General features: G+C 32.3%; 1 protein-coding gene across 3 annotated transcripts in view; it reads right to left on the bottom strand.

The window, feature by feature from the left end:
- nolo (ADAMTS-like no long nerve cord) overlaps positions 1 to 22,639 on the bottom strand; it is a 2,006,971-nt gene that overhangs the window by 1,566,086 nt on the left and 418,246 nt on the right. The gene's annotated exons all lie outside the window — the stretch shown is intronic.

Below are 22,639 nucleotides of genomic sequence, written 5' to 3'. Positions count from 1 at the left end.
AATACTTCTGCGCTGTGGTGTACACTGGGTTTCAACGGTCAAATTGAACTAGGTAAGTCTAGCCTTACTTTTTGTTGATTATTTGTAAAAACATGTTTTTTTTGTAGATAACAATGAGTTAAATGAATCAAAAAAAGCCGTTGACTCACGCCGAACTTATTGAATTGATAAACGACTTATTAGACATTGAAACAGGGATGGAAAACAGATTTTCGCGAAGAAAATGGTAATATTTATAAGACAATGTCGGTAATGTAAGTAAGTTATAATATTTTCGTATATTTTGACGTTCGTAATAGCGCTGATGAAACAATTGCCACAACGTTAAAGGAAGTGCAGCCTGAACAAAGAAGTAAAGACAAGAAAGTAAATTCTTCAGAGGTACTAAATGATGAAGTAATCGAACGTAAGCTCGTGTCCTCTACTGTCTCTCAAAAAAATATTAAAAGTAGTAAAGCCGTTCTTCTTAATAAATGTTATGTAGAAAATGAGCTAACACCCAAACAAATATATCTTTATGCAGTTGAACAACATTCCTGATTTGTGCCAACAACATCAGAATTAGAAAAGTTTATAGGGTTGAACATCATAATGGGAGACTTGAGCTACACAAATATTGGATGCTACTGTGAGAAAAAGTTACTTAATTGGATGGTAGCAGACAATATGACTCGAGACCGGTTCTTTAGATTAGGACAATATTTGGGGTTAGGAGAAGCAGGTCAATAGCACAAACAGATTTTAGAAGGTGCGACCACCTTACGACTCTCTTCGCTTTAAAATGCTACAATTGTCTTTGGAAAACACATTAAGCGATAATGAATAAATGCTCCCTTTTAAAACGCGTCTAGACGTAAAACAGTACGTCAAGGGGAAAAATGTCCTTGGGGGATAAACGTATTTGCGCTATGTGACACCAGTGGCAGAATGTATGACTTCTTGATATAACAAGGTTCTTCTACAGAGCTCAGTCCCCAAGAGAAAGAAGTTTACGGACGGGGGGCTGCAGTAGTTCTGAAATTGTGTAAGTGAATAAAAGAAAATAACGTCAGATTATTTTTTTACAACTATTTTTTAAATTATAATCGCCTCCAGACTTTGAGACGTAAGCACATTTATGCATTATGCACTGCTCGAACAGACAGATTTGAAAATTTGCCATTTTTAAGTGATCTGAAAATGAAAAGACAAGGCCGTGGTACTCCTTAGGAACATCTAAGTGCAAACATAGGGGTCATCCTTTCGAAATCGTTTGACAACAAGGCGGTTTTAATGGCCTCAAACTACATGAGTGTGGGTACTGTGGACCAGTGTAGAAGATAGGATGAGGTGGCGGAAGAGTTCTTCAATATTCCAGGACCAGAAGTAATAAATCTTTACAATGAACATATGAGAGTTATTATTATTTAAATGGGTATAAGCCACAATTAAAGGTTAAAGTACGTTTATTGACGTTTCAATTTCCACTTCGGAAATCGTTTTCAATTTCAGTGGAAATTAAAACGTCAACAAACCTACTTTAACCTTTAATTGTGTCTTATTCCCATTTAAATAATAATTACTTTAACATGCCATAAGAAAATATTTTCAGAACAACATATAGGAGGTGTCGATAAAATGGATTTTTTGATTACTCTCTACCGGACTTTCATTTAAAGTCGCAAGTGGACTCTTCGACTTTTCACTCATGTTATCGATTTAGCTTATACAAACGCTTGGCTTGAATATAGGTTAAAAGCAATGGTACTGGGTGTATCCAAAAAGATGGTCTTAGACCTTTTACACTTTCGGGTGCATGTAGCTGAAGCCCTCATTTTGGACGGACGACCATCCTTCAGCCTCCTTCTACACTGTCCACAAGCACAGGACGACAGAAACAAGCATCAATAGACGATATTCGACTGAATCGATATGGTCATTTTCCAACTTTTATTGGCAAAAGTTTTGCATCTCGGTAAAAATTTCCTTCGGGTAGGACAAAGACTCATATAAATTGTGAAAAATGTGATGTTCACTCTATGTGTTGGTAAAGACCAGCTCTGTTTTAAATGAAATCATTTAATAAAAACTTTTTGTGTTATTATTTCCCAAAAAAATTAAAAAAATATTAATATTTGATCAAATATTTACCCGTTACCAGTAATTGTACTGTTTGGTCCCGGTGTGCACTGTGGTGCATACATCATAACTTAAACTATTTAACTTAGGCTTTTGAACAAAACGTCAAAAAATTACAAAAAAATAATAATACCCATGTACCCATGTGGTAAAAACCAGAATTTTTTATCATCGCAAAATAAATCATGATCGAAAGGTACTGTGATGTTTTGTAGATCAAACATTACATTGAAGTTTCTAATAAAATAGGCTTTAAAGCTATAGTTATGTTGCAAATGGCACAAAAAGATGTACTAACTGTCATTATGTCGAAATGAATTACCAAATTTTTCTGAATTATTAATTTATTATCTAAGGTTAATTTTAATTTAAAGAAACTAAAATATGACAATAAGCTGATTCATAAAACTTACTTGTAAAAATATATATAAAATATTTATTTATAAACTTGTTATGAGAGCAAGACCGAGAGACCTCGGTTACATCATGAGACATAGCGAAAGGTATGGGTTGCTGTAAATAATTCTACAAGTAAAAGTAAAACGAAAACAATGACCAGGAAGGTGAAGGATTTCCTGGCTGAAAAATCTACATAAGTGGTTCAACACAACAACCAAAAATATTTTCAGAGCAGCAGTTTGCACAATACAGATTGCCATGATGTTCGCTACCATCCGAAATGGATAGGCACTACAACAAGAAGATGAGAGCAAAAATAGAAAAATTTAACAAAACTAATTGCTTCACTGGCTAGTTATTTCTTTATAAATTAATTAAAAAGTTTGTTGCCATAGATTTAAACAAAAAAAAAACGTTCTCCCACAAACTTCAAACAATCAAAAGCTGACCTTTGAAAGACACAAAATTAAGGCTGAACAAATCCTGGGAGAAATGAAAGCAAATACCAAAACTGGACTTCAGGTTATCCTGGATGATAACAATATGTGACCTTTTAAACTCGACTGCTTATTTTCCACTTAAAACCAAGTCGTCTTACTTAGACCTTATTACGCTGTTGTCAAATCCTTGTCACAGGATACAGCTTACAACAATTGGTGATTAACTCACATTACAGAGATTACCACATGGCATTTTAAGCTCAAATCACCTCCTTCCCCCATTCTTCTTCTTCGCGTGCCATATCAGAATTATCCGACGTTGGCGATCACCATTGCGAATACTTCTCGATCTTCTGCAATATGGAATAATTGTCCTGAATTTGATATCTGTGTCCTTTCACGAATGTTTTTTAACCAAGAAACTTGTTTTCTTACTACACCTCTACGGCCCTCTATTTTGCCTTTAAGGATCAGTTGTAATATTTTATATCGACTTCCCCTTACTATATGTCCCAGATAAGACATATTTCGATGTTTAACAGTCTTTAGCAGTTCTCTATCTTTGTTGACGCTTCTTAGTACTTCTTCATTAATGTTCCTTGCTGTCCAAGGTATCTTTAGCATTCTTCTATAAACTCACATTTCCAATGCTTCAATTTTGTTCGTGATCGATACTTTTAGCGTCCACACTTCTGCACTATACAAAAGTACGGACCAAACATAACACAACCATTCTTTGTCTTAGTTCTAAATTGAGATGATTATTGCAAAGAAATGACTTAATTTTCATAACAGTAGTTTTAGTCATTGCTATTTTACGTTTTTTTCCATATCTGGATCTAGTTGGTTCGTTATCACAGTTCCCAAATATGTTATTTTGTGAACTTTCTCAACTTGGACTCCGATTAATTAAAGCTTTGCATCGGGATGTGGGTCACGACTAAACACTAAAAATTTGGTTTTGTTTGAGTTTATTTTAATGCCCATTTCCTCTCCTACCTCGTAAATACGATCAAGCAGAATTTGGAGACGTTCAATAATATCTGACAGAATTATACTTAGATATGCATCGTCTGCATATTTAATCACATTAAGTAGTTCCCCGTTGATTTTTATTCCATATGGTTGTCTCTCAAGTGCCTTTTTAAATAACTGGTCCGAGTAAACATTGAACAATGTTGGCGACAAAATGCAACCTTGTCTGACTCCTCGTTGTATGGAGATTTCATCGGTGTAGTTATCTCCAATTTTTACGATAGAAGTCTGATTCCAGTACAAATTTTTAATGACACGAATATCCTTGTCATCTATTTCGATATTTTTCAGTATTTGCATTAATTTTACATGCTTCACTTTATCGAATTTTCTTTGGTCACGGAATTTTTGTAATAGGACGTTAAGTTAAAAAAGTGCCTCCCTGGTTGCCACAGCATTTCTAAAACCAAATTGGATATCTTCAAGATCTTCTTTGCATTTGAGTCTAATTCTGTTGTGAAGTATTCTTAGGAAAATTTTAAGAGTGTGGCTCATTAGGCTAATTAATCGATATTCTGAGCTTCTTGCATTGTGTTTTTTAGGTATTGCGACAAATATGGATTTGAGCCAATCTGTGGGAATCACTCCGGTGTTATAATATATTGAATTAAAAAGTCTTACTACTACTTTTATGTTACCATACCATACCAAGCTTTTCTAATTTTAGCATTATTTATAGCGTGTTCAATCTCGCATTTTATAATTTCTGCGCCGTCGGTACAGTTTTGGTAGAATTCGGCAATATTATTCCTGTCATCTTCAAACAACTCTGATATATACAGCTGTCATTCTTTTCTTATTTCGTGCTCATTTACAATTTTGTTATTATTGTCAACGAGTACAGAGGGGACTCGTTTTTTAAATATGTTACTCATTTCATTAATTTTTTTGTGCATATTAAATAAGTCGTGTTTAGATATTACATCCTCCATTTCATCGCACCTTTCTCTCATCCATTTTTATTTAGCTAATTTGATATCCTTTTTTATTTTTCTCTGCAGGTGTCTTTATTTTGTTTCATTACATTTTACCGGTCGACGTTGTTCCATTAATTTCAAGATGTCGTCTGTCATCCATTTATTTTTCTTGATTAAGTTTTCTCTATAATCATTGTTAGTGGAGATTCCATTAACTTGGTTTTTAAATTCTCTCCATAGTTCTTCTGGATCTTCTAGTTGTTCTAAAATGTTTTTTATTCTATTGTTAAATTCTTTTTTAATGTTATGTTTTATGTTTATATCGTCAAAGTTAAGTACATTGGTTTTTGTCGCTGAATTCGTTTTAACCTTAGTTTAATATCTGCTACAAGTGGTTGATGATCAGATCCAATATGTGTCCCAGGAAATGTAGTGACTTTTTTAATGGCATTTTGGAAACGCTCATTTACAAGTATATAGTCTATTTGATTTCTTGAGGACTCAGGGTTATTGCCATTATCAAATGGGGCTTTTCAAGTGTATAGTCGTCGCTTGGGTAGTTTATACCAGGTGTTTGCAATGATCACATCGTTTTCTTTACAAAATTCATACAATCTCTGTCCTCTATCGTTAGGTTGTCCTAGACCAGAAGGACCTACAGTCTGACCTCGTCGACCTTCCCCAATTTTTGCATTGGAGTCGCCTATAATATATAAAATTTCGTGTTTATTAAGTTTCTGTAACATGTCTTGGATCTGATCATACAACTTCTAGACTTCATCGTCATATTTTCTGTCTACAGTCGGGGCATAGATTTGAAGTATGTTAGTTTTAAATGGTTGAGTATTTATTTGGAGTAATACTATTCTATCCGAGACTGGTACGAAATTGGTCACATATTTACTCAGTTATGATGTTACTAATATACCTACACAATTTTTGTAATGCGGGTCTTGTGTGCTGTTATCGGAATAGTATAATACACTTTCGTCTTTCTTACATGATCCTGACTCTGGCCATCTCATTTCGCTGATTCCCAGGTCAATTTTCATTATTTTCATTTCTTGAATTGCGTTGTCAAGTTTCCCAGCCGCAAATAGACTTCTAACATTCCATGTGCACATTCTATAATTAGATTTTTTTATTTTTAGGATTTCTTCACGAGGTTCTTCCCCCATACACATGGAATCAAGGTAAAACTTCGTGGGTTTTTCAGAACTTCACAAAAACGATCCCTACCCGCCCAGACTATAAATGCTGTTCTTTTGTGACCGCTAGCTATCTCCTCTTCCTAGTGTTGAAATCGTACTATCTCGTACCAAATTTAACTTGCTGAAAATCGGATCTCTCTGGGCGACTCTCTGGACACAAAATTGAACCTTTAAGTACTCGATATTAAAATTTTGTTTGTGTGAACTTAGTTAAATTAAAATGCAATTATTCGAAGTCAAATTTGACAACTATGTATATATTCCTAGGATATAATTCTAGTTTGTTATATATTTATTTCGAAAATATTTTTATTTAAATTAAACCTGTGTTTAACTGAGTTTGCTGTCTCACAGAGCTATTCGTTACAATCTTGTGTTCTTTAATTTACACTTGTTTGCATATCTGAGATCTATAAACTAAATAAAAGTTTTCAGTCACAAAGTATTTTATAAAAATACAGTCTTTCGTTTTTTTTTCGTGGTTATTCCTGATTATTATTAAAAATATAAGTAATGTAATGTTTTGCTAAATATGGGATTATGATTGTCTAATTTTTTTTTTAATAGATGTTAGAGTGATTAGAAAAAACTTGGTTTTATTAATGGACATGTTAGGAAAAGGAAGGGGTAAAGATGTATTGTTGATTGAAGTAGAAGAATTATAGAACAGAGAAGAAGATATATTGCTCATATAGGTAAAATAATTAAGATTTAAGGGAAGAAAAAAGAGTTTTTTTGTATGTGGAATGGATAAGTTAGAATTCAAGGTTAAGAAGTTTTAATTCATCAGCAGAAAATTGGACGTTGGAAAGATTTTTGATGCTGAGATCAAATTTAAAGTTAAACAATTTTCTATTTTTATAAGCACAAATTGATTGTATTCAATCTCATTGTTGATTAAATGTTGTATTTTGTTATTAAGTCCATTGAATTGAATTGTATGTGAATAATTGAACTTATCCAAAATCTATTGCTTTGGAAAACTGAGATCAGAATAAAGTTAATGATGATATTGGAAATATTTAGAGTAAGTTAATGATGACATTGGAAATTATAAAATGAATAAAAGTAAAAAACAACCTACAAAAAACACCGTAAAGTACTGGATAGCAAAATGCAGTCACGAACAAAGAGATTTGGAAGATAGCCAGCGGATTGACAAAGAGTAGAGACAACTTCGTATCGGAGGATGGCGTAGAAAGCGTTAAAACCGATTACTTCGTATTACGTATGTTCGAATTTTTTGTGTTTTTTGTATATTTTTATAGAATTCTTCCTCTTCTTCTTCTTTTATGTAGACAAAACTCTGTATCGTCTTCCTATTGGGGAACCGTCTCTTGCCGTCTTAACTTGTCATTCGGCTTTTGTGATCGTTCTATTCTACTCTTCTATTTCTTACCCAGTTTTTAATGTTCTCCACCTTGCATCTACGTCGTATATCTGTACTTCTATTTCTGTCCCATAGTGTCTTGTCATAAATTTTTTTATCTCTGCTGTTTCTAACAGAGTTTTTGTCCTCTCTGTCAGGTCGTGTTTCTGTCGCGTATGTCATTATCGGTCTAATGACTGATTTGTAAATTCTGCCTTTCATTTCTTTCCCGATATTTGTATTTCTCCATATTGTTTTATTCAGACAGCCTGCGCCTCTGTTTGCTCTATTCACTTGATCTTCTACTTCAGTTTCAAGCTTTCCGTAGCTAGCAGATATAGGGTCAGACCACAATCTAATAGTGGCACAATTCCGAATAAAACTTAAAAGAGTACAAACACCTAAGCCCAAACAAGTAATAGATATCAATCGTTTAAATGATGAAACAATTAAACATCAGGTAGAAACAAGCATTCAGGCAAATCTTGAAAAACTTGAAAAGACAGAGAAGATACCAGGACTAGACATTAATAAACACTGGGCCATTATTAAAAAGAACGTGCTGGAGCCCGCTAAAAATATTCTGAAAAAAGAAAAACCAAAGAAACAGGAAGAATGGATGAGTGACGAAATTTTGTTATTGATGAATTCTCGAAGACTATCGAAAGGCAAAAATGAAGAACAGTATAAGCAAATTAACACAGAGATCAAAAGAAAAATCCGCGACGCTAAAAAACAATGGTTACAAGACAAATGTAAGGAGATTGAAAACTTGGAAGCCAAATATGATTCGTTCTATCTTCACAAGAAAGTTAAAGAAATGATCAACAATAGAAAAAGGAAGCAGACAGTACTTATAGACCAACAAGGGAACATGATACTGGAAACAGAGGAGAAACTAAAACATTGTCAGAAATACATAAAAGAACTGTTTGACGATCAAAGGCAGCCTCCTTGTGATAATTTTCCAGAGGAGACAGGTCCAGAAATAAGCAAAGAAGAAGTAATGCAAGCGGTGTAGTCATCAAAGAATAGCAAAGATCCAGGACCAGACAAGCTACCAGCGGATATACTAAAGTTGATAGACGAAGATCGAATCCACTTGTTAGTAGACTTATTTAACAAGATTTATGAAAACAGTATAATTCCTGAAGAATGGCTAAGATCAACGTTTGTCCCTCTACCCAAGAAGGCACATGCTAAGCAGTGCAGTGATCATCGCACCATCAGTCTGATGAGCCACACCTTAAAAATATTCCTCAAAATAATTCACAATAGAATTTACAGAAAATTCGAAGAAGATATCGGAGAAACTCAGTTTGGATTTCGGGAGGGATATGGAACTCGCGAAGCATTATTTGCCTTTAACATCTTGACACAGAGGTGTTTGAATGTGAATCAAGATGTATTTGCTTATTTCATTGATTACAGCAAGGCGTTTGATAACGTCAAGCATGACTAACTTTTAGAGATCTTGGAAGCTAAACAGTTAGACATAATCGCGATATAACGATAATATCTACTCTGTATTATAATCGGAAAGCAGTCGCACGCATCGAAAATAGCACAACAAATGAAATTCAAATTAAAAAAGGAGTTAGACAAGGATGTGTGCTGTCACCAATGCTATTTAATCTATATTCGTAAGAAATTATGAAGAAAGCATTGGAGGAAGAAGAGATTGGGATAAAAGTTAACGGCCAACCAATTAATAATATTAGATACGCAGATGATACGGTTTTAATGGCGGAGACAGTAGAAGACCTGCAAGCCATTTTAAACAAGGTAGTCACAGCTAGTGAAGAGAAGGGGTTAACAATGAACGTCAAGAAGACAAAATTCATGATTATTTCATAAAAACAAAGATTGAATGCAAACCTGTACATTCACAATAACGAAATCGAACGGGTGCACAAATATAAATATTTGGGAACAAGCGTTAATAACAACAATGACATCACAGAAGAAATAAAAACTAGAATTGGAAAGGCTCGAGCTGCTTTTGTTAATAAGAAGGACATTCTGGGAAGTCATGACATTAACTTAAACCTGAAAATGAGATTGGTTAGATGCTATATCTTCTCGATACTGCTGTACGGAGTAGAGACTTGGACTTTAACCAAGAGCAATATTTATAAACTAGAGGCCTTCGAAATGTGGATATACAGAAGAATTTTGAAAATACCTTGGACAGACAAAGTAACAAATAGTGAAGTTCTTCGAAGAATGAACAAAGAACGGGAGCTGTTGATCACCATCAAGAGAAGAAAGTTGAAATATTTTGGTCATGTGATGAGAGGGAAGAAGTAACGATTGCTCCAGTTAATTATCCAAGGAAAGATTCAGGGCAAATGAAGCGTGGGGAGACGACGTATATCTTGGCTGCGCAATTTGAGAGACTGGTTCCAGTGCACGTCTAACCAATTATTTAGAGCAACAGCTTCAAAGATACGAATAGCAATGATGATTGCCAAACTCCGTAGCAGGGAGGGCACTTGAAGAAGAAGAAGTAGCTAGATAATGTAATGCCTAGATATTTAAACTTCATTACTTGTTCTATTATTTGACCTTCCAGCTCCAATTTACATCTTAGTAAACTTGCTGTTGTACCCATGCACTTTGTCTTTTTTGGGAAAATTAACATGTTAAATTTTCTGGCGGTTATATTAAATTGGTGCAGCATATGTTGTAAATCATCTTCACTTTGAGAGAGTAGTGTTGATTTGTCTGGATATCCGATTATTTTAAGTTGTTTTTCTCCCATTTGGTAACCTTTTTTAGTTCTTACTTTTTTTATTACGCCATCCATAATTAGGTTGAACAATAGAGGACTTATGGAATCTCCCCGTCTTATCCCATTGTCAGCTTCAATAGGGTCAGTTAGTTCTTCTTCCACTTTTCCTTTTATTGTCTTGTTTTTGAACATATTTTCGATAGTTTTGATTATTTGTAGAGGTATCTCTCTTGCGTACAATAAGTGGATAACGTCCTTTAATTTCAGAAGTTCAAATGTCTTGTTAAGGTCCACAAAACATAGATATGCCGGTTTTTTGTGTTCTAATGATTTCTCTTGGACTTGCCTCATAATAAATATAGCGTCGGTGCATGATCTTCCCAACCTAAAACCTTGTTGTTATTCTGCTAGTATTATAATTTCATTCAGTTTATTTGTTATCACTTTGATTGTTAATTTTAAAGTTGTGTTTAATAAATTAATTCCACTGTAATTTTCCGAGTCCGATTTGTCTCCCTTTTGGAAGAGAGGTATTAGGACCCTTGATCTCCATTCTTGAGGAATTCTGTATTGTTCTATTATTTTTTGGATTAGCTTTAATAGTTGTTTGGTCAGATCTGGTTCTCTGGATATAGAAGTCATGGACGTGAAATAATGTGTATAAATGTTAGTTTGTGACACTTTGGTTTTAAAAGTATAAAAAGTTGCAGAAAAGCAAAATCTATTCCTGATTAATTGTTACTATAATTATGCTACAGTTAATACTATAAATTATATTGTACAATATATACTATAAAATATACATTATAATTCTGCATTTAAATTTAGAGTATTTGTTCTCCTATAATATACATAATAATAAAAATATCTATCTCTTTTATATTATTCTTAATATTTTCTTAATAATACATACAAAAAAAATCCAATTGAGAAAGAGCACTATCATCATTTATTACCCAAATCCTATTGTTTGTTTTCCACTCAACCAATAATATTTTTATACCACAAATATAACTAAATGTCACGGTATATACCTAGTAAATGCTAGTGATGAATAGTTACGCATCACCTATAAAGGAAGACTTAATTGGATTACCATCAAATATTCAATTTTGTATTGTTAAAATGTGACTGCATTCATAATTTGTAGGTATTCATTAAAATAATATGAATGCAGTCCTTTGTTGAGACAGATATAAAGAATAAATTTATTTTTACGCTTTCTTTTTTGTTGTCGACGACTGCGGCTTGAGATCATAAGAGATGTGTTGACAAAAAATAATGAAATTATCTTTGTTACGCTTTACTGCATAAAAAAGAATTAACTAGAAATTATTAACGTTATTAGATAGAGCATCCATGTAGTCAATAAGTTTTCTTCTTAGACTGGACGTGTACAAGCGAACAATATAAATTACTGCAAATTATGCGCTGAGACTAATGTTCAAATACATCGTTTCTAATGAGACAACTATAAACCGCCCATTAACGGCATACGAGCAGTTTGCAATGAATAACTTCTTAGGTTTTGAAATTTACAAAATCAGTTCAGAAATTACAGACGCAAATGTACAATAACTTTAACTTCACAGTAAAATTTAGGTACATTAGTGCTCACATACGGTCTAGAATTCCGAGTTCACTTTTTTCAGTTTTCGACTTAAATAATTCTAATTTTTGTCATTTTTTAGATATTGTGCTATCTTTGTTAATTTTGTTCTGAAGCTATTTTCTTGTGGCATTTTAAATTAATTACTATTTAAATGGGAATAAGCCACAATTAAAGGTTAAAATACGTTTATTGACGTTTCAATTTCCACTTCGGAAATCGTTCTCAAAATACAAACATTAGTAAATTAAACAAATTTTGTTTTTTGTTACTTAGTGAAAAATTCTTCTAATAATTTAATTTTATCTGACTCATCTATGTTGACAATTTAGACATACATTATACATTTTAAAGTAGACGACTTTAAAATGATATTGCCAATATTGTTAAGTTGCGTTCCTGGGACGACTTTACTTATAAGATAGTTCATTCGATTATATGAAATCAACTTTAACTTGAGAATATCCGTCAGAAAAGATCATAACATGTAATTCGTCTTTAAAAAGACAAATACATGCCATGATGACAGCAAAATTCTCCTGTTAGTGATTCCATAGTAAATTATGAGGGAAAACCGGGGAAAAACCTCATAATACTATCCCGACATGGTAAGTATTTGATCGTGCATTTAGTTTACCTTTAATAAACACCAAATTCCAATTTTATATGTTTGTTATTTAAAAAACATAAATGATGTATTCTCTATATGTTACTGACTTACCAATACTGGTATTTTCCTTTTAATAACTTTCTCTTTCAATATGAGTAACCAGATCCTACTACATTCTGCCGAGGAATTAGAGAATACATCATTTATGTTTTTTAAATAACAAACATATAAAATCGGAATTTGGTGTTTATTGAAGGTAAACTAAATGCACAGTCAAATCCTTACCATGTCGGGATAGTATTATGAGGTTTTTTCCTGGTTTTTCCCTCATAATTTACTATGGAATCACTAACAGGAGAATTTTACTGTCATCATGGCATGTATTTGTCTTTTTAAAGACGAATTACATGTTATGATCTTTTCTGACGGATATTATCAAGTTAAAGTTGATTTCATGTAATCGAATAAACTATCTTATAAGTAAAGTCGTCCCAGGAACGCAACTCAACAATATTGGCAATATCATTTTAAAGTCGTCTACTTTAAAATGTATAATGTATGTCTGAATTGTCAATATAGATGAGTCAGATAAAATTAAATTATTAGAAGAATTTTTCACTAAGCAACAAAAAACAAAATTTGTTTAATTTACTAATGTTTGTATTTTGAGAACGATTTTCGAAGTGGAAATTGAAACGTCAATAAACGTATTTTAACCTTTAATTGTGGCCTATTCCCATTTAAATAGTAATTATCTTTGTTAATTATTTAACTAAATATAAACACAAAAAACTTTTCAATCATTTTATTTATAAGAAAACAAATAACTTCTGTAGGAATGTAAGTATTTTCGGGTTGATGCTTTAATGCAATAAAAAAGGAATGTTTCACTAACAAAAAGTTACAACAAATATCTAAAAACATACCTATTTGTTGTAAAACGTCACAAAATCTAAATATATATTATTAACGGAGATTTTCAATACATGTAGCACATAATATAGCATGGACATGTTGTAAATATTGATATTTTCCGCAATGATGACAAAAGTATTTCGTTTTGCTGTTCTTTTTCAATTACAGCGACCTATGGCCTGGCACCCTCTCTGATGGTTCTTGTTCTGGTTTCAAACCACAGATTTCTTACAACCTCAGTCTAATGGCCCTCCGTAAATTAATAAAAATAGCACGGTAATTTGATGTGCATTCAAAAGGGAGATTTGTTAGTAGAAATTATTTACGTGGTGTTGAGGAATCAAGATTATTACTATTATAAAATACAAAAGCGTTTATAGTAGCCACATTTATCATGCTATAAAAAGGTACTATTGGTCAATATCGAGTAGCATGAGCACAATTATATTAAGCGCATAAATAATCTACCATATCTAAGCGTCGTTTTTTTTATGATAGTATATAGTGCATAGTAGATATTAGTAGAACATTTTCATTCTTCTCTGGTATGTAAGAAGCCACTGTTATCCCATTACCAAATCCATACTTCGAGGAACCGATGGGCCGAACTGAATTTAGAGTAAATTCCAAAGAGAGCTGTTTTTTTCCTATTATGACTTAGATACAGGACATACGTGTCATAAATGCACGGATTCTTCATAAAATGACTAAACTGCTATGAAAGAAAAAGCTATACCTTTAAAAGCATTTAGGCAACAGCAAGCAAGTTTTCTCTCGCGCACAGGAAAAGAAAGAAAAAGATATAGACCTACCTTGCAGCAAAAAAATAAAATTCAATCTTCTCTTGCACTGAGACCAGATAACGCTACTACACAGGATTCAGTTGCTCATTGGCCCAAACGTATCTCCAGGGGTAGGTGTGGATATCATACGTCTGGTATTTACTCTTATAGCATGCAGTAATTTCGGCATACGACTATGTTTAATTAAAAGTAAAAATTGTTTTTATATTTTTCACAATGCATAAACACAAAAGCATAAACGTTTTGATTACTTAGGGTTCAGTTCTAATATTTTTGGCAGCATTTCGTATATTCTTCTTATATACTTATATGTGTGATTTCTACCTCACTTCACACCTTAGCTATAAAAGACTGTACCTCAAACTGACAATGTAACTTTTTGGCTACATTTTATAGGTCACTTTCTGTTAGTTTTACAAGTTTTATTTTTATAGCTTATCGTTTGTGGTACAAAACTTACACCATTATTCAAATTTCATAGTTTTTTATTTATTCTGAAACACTTTGTCAAATATAGGGATAAGATCGATTTTGGGAATGACGAGAAGCGATAAATTGATAAATGATTTTATATGGGAACAATGTAATATTGTATAAGTCTTAGATAAAGTCGAACAATGACAACTTGCGTGATTTGGTAATATGGTCCATATGGATGATAATAGAAAAATGACGCAAGTGTGGCAAGCTGTAGTGGACAGAAAACGAAATAGAGGCAAGGACCAGCAAGGACGTAGAATAGCGAGATTGGACAGGTTTTGAGGAGGCGCTGGAGCAAAGTCGATAGCCAAGAACCGCATTTTGAAAGGCTTTTACTCCAAAACCTTTAATGCCTTATACACTTAAGGCTTAAGGAATACTTAAGTAATTAAGAAGACATAGATATATAGAAGATATATGTACTTGTAAAATTATATTGAACATAATATTATTGCAGCAGCATTAGCTACAAATACGACTATATCTGGAGAGATAATAAATATCATCCTGAGTTGGAGATGGAACTAGATACAATGTAATGTACATATAGTTTCTACCAGTTTACCGTCGGCTTTCCAAGAAAGAACGAATGTTAGTCGAATAAAATCTCTGAATCTCACAATGGCAGATAAATTTTGGTCTACACATGGCTCTAAAACCAATAAAAAAGTTTAAGATAAATAAATTATATGGAGAGAAACCAAGGCTAAGCCTTAATGAAAGCCTAAGTAATCACTTCAATAATTTTTAAGCAGACATTTATCATTTAGAGTGGTGCCTGCAGTAAATAATAAAGAGAAACTTTAGGGACACATCTATAAAAAATATATCGGATAGCTAGGAGGTATTTACGACACTGGAATCAAATCGAATTGACTCGAATTTAGTGATTGTCTTCAAAATCTGATTTAGATCGGAAAAAGTAACAAGGTAAGTTTACTCTGCTCGCCTGGACACACTGATATTTAAGGGAACAAAAAAGCTGACTTACTTGCTAGTGTAGGGTCAAAATAAACATTTATTGTCAAACTCAGAACCTGTGGTTTTCATCGCAAGAACAACAGACAAAAGAACGTTTATCGGACTGAGTGGAACAGATGAAACGTACAATCCTTCCTGTGCAACTGCCCAGGGCTGGATAGGATAAGTCTTAGTGCATTTAAGGGTATATAACTCGAGCCCTACGACTTCGTAGAAGTGTCACCAAATGCTTTTTAAAAGTCCACTGCAGGACATATGACCCCTCTGTTTGTGTCCCGAGTGAACGGTCTTATGCAGTATGGATCAAATTTTTCATCTTTCGCAAATTATCTTGCCATCGTGTATGTGGTCTTTATTCGGCTAACTTGGGTATTCACCTTCCATCCTTTATCCTTACCACATGGCTAGCCCATCTTAATTTCAATCTGAAAGCTTTCTTCACAACATTTGTAACTCTGGTTCTGTTTGGTAGATCTTAGTTTGTGATCTTGTCTTTTATTGTTCTTTTATAAGTGACCGCTTCATCCTTCTTTGTGCTATTCTTAATTTTAAAGAATTGTTTTTTGTTAGGGAGAAATATCGTGAGAAATTCTAGACTAAAAGGTGAAAAGTACTTTAATTACAAAGGTAAAGTTGTAACAGCTATCACTGTTGGCAATGATTGCATGTAAGATACGTTTTGCAGTCTGTATAGCTCCATAATAAAATATTTGACACTGCTATTAAAATAACGTTCAATGAATATAGCCCATGTTGGCATTGTATAATTAATATTTTTTTACGTAATAAGCTAAGGTTTATTTCATCTAAAAATTTTTTTGATTTCAGATGTAAGCATAAGTGTACAGACCGCTTGCACAACCGAGCTGAAGAGATATTCATTTATTTGAGAACATTGGCAACTTAGAACAAGCAGGATATATATTTTGCAATCATTGATTACCTGCAACAATGTAAAAACCCATAGATCCAGAAAAAAAGGTGCACAAAAGAGGACCGCTAATGTTTATTTTACATACGAGGTAGTTGTGGATGAAACCAGAGAAAAGGTATGTTTATAAGCATTAAGTCGCTCTGTGGCAATAAAATAAGTCGTATTAGAAGGATTCCCTCATTTTTATTAATGGGTGATACCCCGAAGGATTTTCGTGTGAAAAAATTGGGTACTCATACAATCAGTGGTCATACCAGGTTATTAATTATTTAGTCATTAAAAGAAAGTAAATATGCAGAAAAGACTACAAAATATTTGGACGCAAGACCGTACAATATGTTTAAAGAGAAATACCCTGAGTCAAAATGCAGCTATGAATTTTCCTTACAGCTTTTCAATTACAACTTTAATAAACGATCATTCTCACTCCTGATGCAAATCAACATGTAGCTTCGTCGTTTTTAAAAATATTTTAAACTGTTTGCCCTTGTGTCGTGTTGTGTTAATGTATAAATTTTAATGTTAATGACATTTTTAAAGATTGTTGGATAGGCCAAATTTGACGAAATGCCCCTGAAGATGCTCTAGAAAGCGAAAGTACTTCAGCAAGATTTAATTAATAAACTGTGCTCGATATCTGCCTTTCACTTGATCAAAGTTCATTTATTTGAGCATTCAACCTTATATCAATTTACGATTTGGTCGTCCCCAAATTAATTCATGCTGCACTTGTGAAGAACTAAATTTAAAATTGAAAAGTTCTCATTTTAGTGATGCGGCAAAAACAAAAGTTTGACAGGGGTAAATCAAAAAAATTCCACAATAAATTAAAAAAAAAAAATAATCAAGAAACAAAAGCAAAAGATCCCCAAGTGCTAGCAATAGCTTTCGAATATATGCACAATATTCCGTTGTCCATAATTATAGTACAGGAAATTATTTTTTGAGGCAACTAATGGTGAATTTCTTTTACATTCATGATGTAAAAAGCAATAAGTCTAACATTTATCTACACCATGAAAAGACCGCCAAAAATGTCCTGATGAGGTTGGTTGCTTTGTATATAATTATTTAAACTCTGCTCCTCCTCAGTTTATGGAAGTCCCTATGGAAGTCTACCCGTTTATTCGGATAATTGTGGAGGTCAAAATAAAAACCATACATTAAACAGAGTGTTTTTAGCCCTTACCGACAGTGGTCAGTTTAATCGAATTGAGCAGTATTACCCCATTAAAGGACACTCCTACCTACCTGGTGATAGGGATTTTTTAATCACCAAGAGGAAACTAAAAAGACCTGATAGGGTGTACAACTTACACGAGATCTGTATTATTACTTCGTGTAATATTATAAGTGAGTAAATGAGATAAGTTTACAATCGAAGAAGTTAGCACAGAAGATATACTAATTTTTCAACATTGGTGGCCAACCTACTATAAAAAGACGTGCATTTCTAAGGAAACAAGAGGAAAACGTGTTCATGCTAAGGTTAAGATATCTTTTGGAATAAGTTACTTTATCCATTTTACTTATGGAACAGTTAAAAGTGTGATTGTAGGTCTTTTATTGATGGGTTCATGGAACAAACCTATAAACTTTCTCAAGTCAACAAACAATCAATTGAATTTCACACAATAATTTGTTATCCATACGATAAAGTTATTTACCATATTATTACCCATATTAAAAAAGTGAAGCTTCAAGATATTGGTAAGCTGTTACCTTATATAATTGGTAGAATCAGACAGTTTATGACGAATTAATGGAATGGCCAACAACCGATAATACCAATGCTGGAGAAGATAAACACGACATCCAATAGGAGAAAAGATGACATTTTAAAGCATTCAAAAAATTACTGAATATTTGAATTTAAAATTTTCACTTAAAATTGTATTTTTGTAGGTTAAATTTATTTTTCTTAAATAAAATGTGTCGTCTTCGGAATGTAAACAAAAAAGTTCTAAGTAGAAAAAAGTTGAATACTTATGTCAAATTTTATATATTATACACATTACGTTTAAAATGTCAAAAACACTCCCAAATTTTTTGTTATTTATTTAAATGACTAATAAATATTTATAAAGTTTATTCCAGTTTTCCCCAAAAATGGTTTTCATGACTTTGAAACGCTTTTGTTGACACCGATTCATTTATTTTAAACCGATTTCTCTGCAGGCTACTTCCAGTTCTTGTAACATGGTTTTAATTTTGCCTAGGTCATCTCCTAATAAAACGATATCATCAATTTAAGCCAGGTGGTGCAGTCTTTCTTGTCGATACTTATTGTCCCCTTCGGGTACACGTAAACTCATCACCAATTACCATAAATACCCTCGTACATAGTACAAACTCATCACCGCCATAAAAGTAGGGTTTTCAAAATAGACCCTAAGAGATTGGTAAACTGATCACTGGCCTACCTGCACCCCGGATCAGGTATAGACCATAAAATCAGAGCAAACGGCTAGTTTTTGGTAATTTCACAGAATAATCCAAATCCAGATGTCTTAAATGCAACTGCAATTTATTGGTTTTTATTTGGGAATTCCACAAAATTCTATTGATAGCTACCTAAAATCATGCGAAAAGAAAAATTTCTCTTCATTTGCCCTTGTTTCTTCAACATGGATAGTGAACTGCTAATTAATTACGTTCTGAGCCAACGCGGACAAAAAATAATGGTTATCAATGATTTCAAATTTCAATTGCGAAAGACTCTAAAAAAATCGAATTGCCTTTTGTGGACTTGTGCGACGAAAGGGTGTAAAGCTAAATGTCATACAACTGGTGAGTAGAAATTTTATACCGTTTTTGTTTTGTTTCGCACTGGTTTTCGCGAATCATCCTGATCAAACAGAAAAAAATCAGCGTAATTAAGTTCTTTAAGTTAAATGTATAAGATGTTTCTTGTAGGCAAGGCATAATATTACTTTGTTGCTGTAGATAACCTTTTCTGATATTATATTTTGAGATTACTAATTAAATTGTTAAAGTCACATTGTTATATCGGCACCATATGTGAAACCTTTTTATTTTTAGTTTTATGGATTTTGTTATATAAAATAATTATGTTACATAAAAAGTTTTGAATGATCTAAAACCTACAATACAATGATCAGATATTAAATTTTTTTAGTTGTATACGCGGTTTGTCAAAAAAAATGAATTGTGGATATTCTCAAGTCTTAATAAAATTCATGTTGTTTAACGAACCGCGTAAATGACCGAAGAATACTAATATCTGATTCTGATGATTGAAGTTCTAGATCATTCAGAACTAGAGAATAAATTTTTTTTCATAAAACTAAAAATAACAAAATTTTCCATATGGTACCGACTTAATTGGACTCAGTATATATATATATATATATATATATATATATATATATATATATATATATATATATATATATATATATATATATGTATATATATACTGAAAAACTGAAAAAGCGATAAACGCTTGTAGTCAACGCTGATCAGTTACTACAAAACACAACTATTTGGGTGTGCAGCTGAAGATAGGACAAAGAAGTACTCCTTTTAGTCTACCAAGCTTTCGCAAATCTTTATTGACATCATTAGGGTGCTACAATAAACAAAATTAGTACAAATTACAGAATAAAAATTATTTTGTATCTTACACTAATTGAGGTTAGTTGTCATGATGTTTATAAAATAAAATGAACAACTCATCTGACTTCTACAAATAATGGCGAAAACCAACCAAAAAAATGTAAAAAAATTGCTTTTAAAAGCACTCTAATTGTGGGATCTTTGTACAAGTCATTGAAAGATAAAGTACAGGAAACTGTACTTAAGCATTTTGATGCATTCTGTCACAATAAATGCATTGCTGATTACTTCAAATTTAAAAATTTCCGCCAATGATGCCATAAAATGTAAAGCTTTGCACGTGTAAAAAATTAAGTTTCCTTCGACTTCAATGCACTAACAGCACACTCAAGTGTTTAGCTTTTCCTATTTTTTAGACATTTTATATTTACTTCCTGTCCAAAATCGTCTATTATTTTCAAGATAGTCAAATAACGGCAAAACAGTAAGACTTAGACCGAATATATGCTTAACAAATTATCTCGAGAATTCAATGAGAAATATAAAAATATAAAAATCAAATAACGAAGTTGGGACTACTTCCGATATAAACAAAAATAGCACATCTTGACAAATATTTTCATATTAATATCTCAGTTAAATTTTAAAGCAACTTGCTTAAAATAATTTCTGAATTTATTAAATTATCACATAAACGAGAAGCATAACAGGTAAGAGGTAATCTTTCGCATTAGAAACCAGGCAAAAATCCCAGTGATGAGTTTACCTATCTGCGGTGATGAGTTTACCAATCTCCAAAGGATGCCGGTGATCAGTTTACTATATCTCCGAGTGTCTAATAATTTTATGGGGGGCTATATAGTGATGAGTTCGTACACGTCCATTCCTTCATGATTCTAATCAAGGGTTTTAAACGCACGTTATAGGACAGTTATAAAAAGCTTTGTAGTGTATTGTTTTGTCTGACTTTTTTTATGTAACTTTATTACGTTTGTAGCATTTCTATAAATATTTTATATTATAATCACTACTACTACTTTTAATCAGAAATAACAATCTACTAATGCGACTTACATTATTTACACTATTTACACATATGGTTTAATTACACTATCTAGTCATCTACTTCCACCAAGTCAAATACTTTGTGGCAATCTATAAATAATAATACCAGAGATCTATTGCATTCTTCTAACTTTTCAATATTTTATCATTTGCAGGTAGTCGTTGGTGCCAAATTTTGATCGAAATCCCTCTTACTCTCTGGTTTGGTACAGATCTAGTTTTTTTTATCATATCTAGTTGTTATGATTCTTGTAAAGAGTTTGTACGTATGGCATAAAAGAATAACGGGTCGATAGTTTTCTAGGTCTGTTTTATTTTCTTTTTCATGTACCAAATTGTTACTGCCTTATTTCATTTAGATGGTATCTAATTTTATCGCAAGCATAATTTAAAAAGTTTTTGTATTTTGACGATCAGAGACTCCTGCTTTTGAGGGATTCGATAACTAGTCAATCATCTTCTAATGATTTATTGTCTTTCATATTATACATAGCTTGTCTGATTTCACTAAACGTCACGTCTGGTATTCATTCAGAACCTCGATTTTGCTTTTTCAGTTAACTTTTTTTTTTATTTCGGTGTCCCATCTAGCCTTTATAAAAATCAACGTTGATAAATAATAACACAAGCAAATCAAAGAAAACTACGACTATTACTAGAAAGTATCAAATATGTGGATTGTAAAACGCTACATATATCCATAACTTCTCAACTATAATATTTTCCTGATGTTAATGGCGTGTACTTGTTTGTATTTTACTCTAAAAAATAATTAATTTGGGAAATATAACAGAAATAATTAATTAAAGCTAACGATTTAATCTTACTTAACTTGTTAAATACCCTAAAAGAATGAACATTTCTTGTGTGCTAGTAGAAAATAATTTATTCCAATGTAATGATCTCCAATATCGATGTCTAACAGAATAACCCCACCCAAGATCGAAAGATTGAAGATTACGCTGAACCCTTTTTACCAACTGAAACATTCCCATGAACCCTAAACTGATAAGACACCATTTTTAAAACGAATTTTTAATAAGAGGAGGTATCCACAAAAAACAGAACCGTAATCTAATTATTTAAGTGAACAGGTAATTCTGTCTAAATATGTACAACTAAATGCGGTGAAAAATGTTCCGAAAATTATAAATAGGTTTTTAACAAACATTATCTTTATTCAAAACACGTTTTACCTATTTTCAAATATTCGTAAATATTTTATATTTTTATAAATGTATTAAGGTATATATAAATTACCGTTTATTTATTAAAAATAATTGATTATTGGTTAATAATATATACTGCCCGGCATAATTTAAGGACATTACCAATATACTGGCAGTGGTACTTCATTCTGCATCAATTATTTGCATGTAAATAATTAAACAGATCAGTGTAACATATTAACTGTCGATCCCATATTCTTCTTCTTATAGG

Source organism: Diabrotica undecimpunctata, chromosome 6 (assembly GCF_040954645.1).
Source record: "Diabrotica undecimpunctata isolate CICGRU chromosome 6, icDiaUnde3, whole genome shotgun sequence".
NCBI lineage: Eukaryota > Metazoa > Arthropoda > Insecta > Coleoptera > Chrysomelidae > Diabrotica > Diabrotica undecimpunctata.
This window is presented reverse-complemented; position numbering and strand designations above follow the sequence as displayed.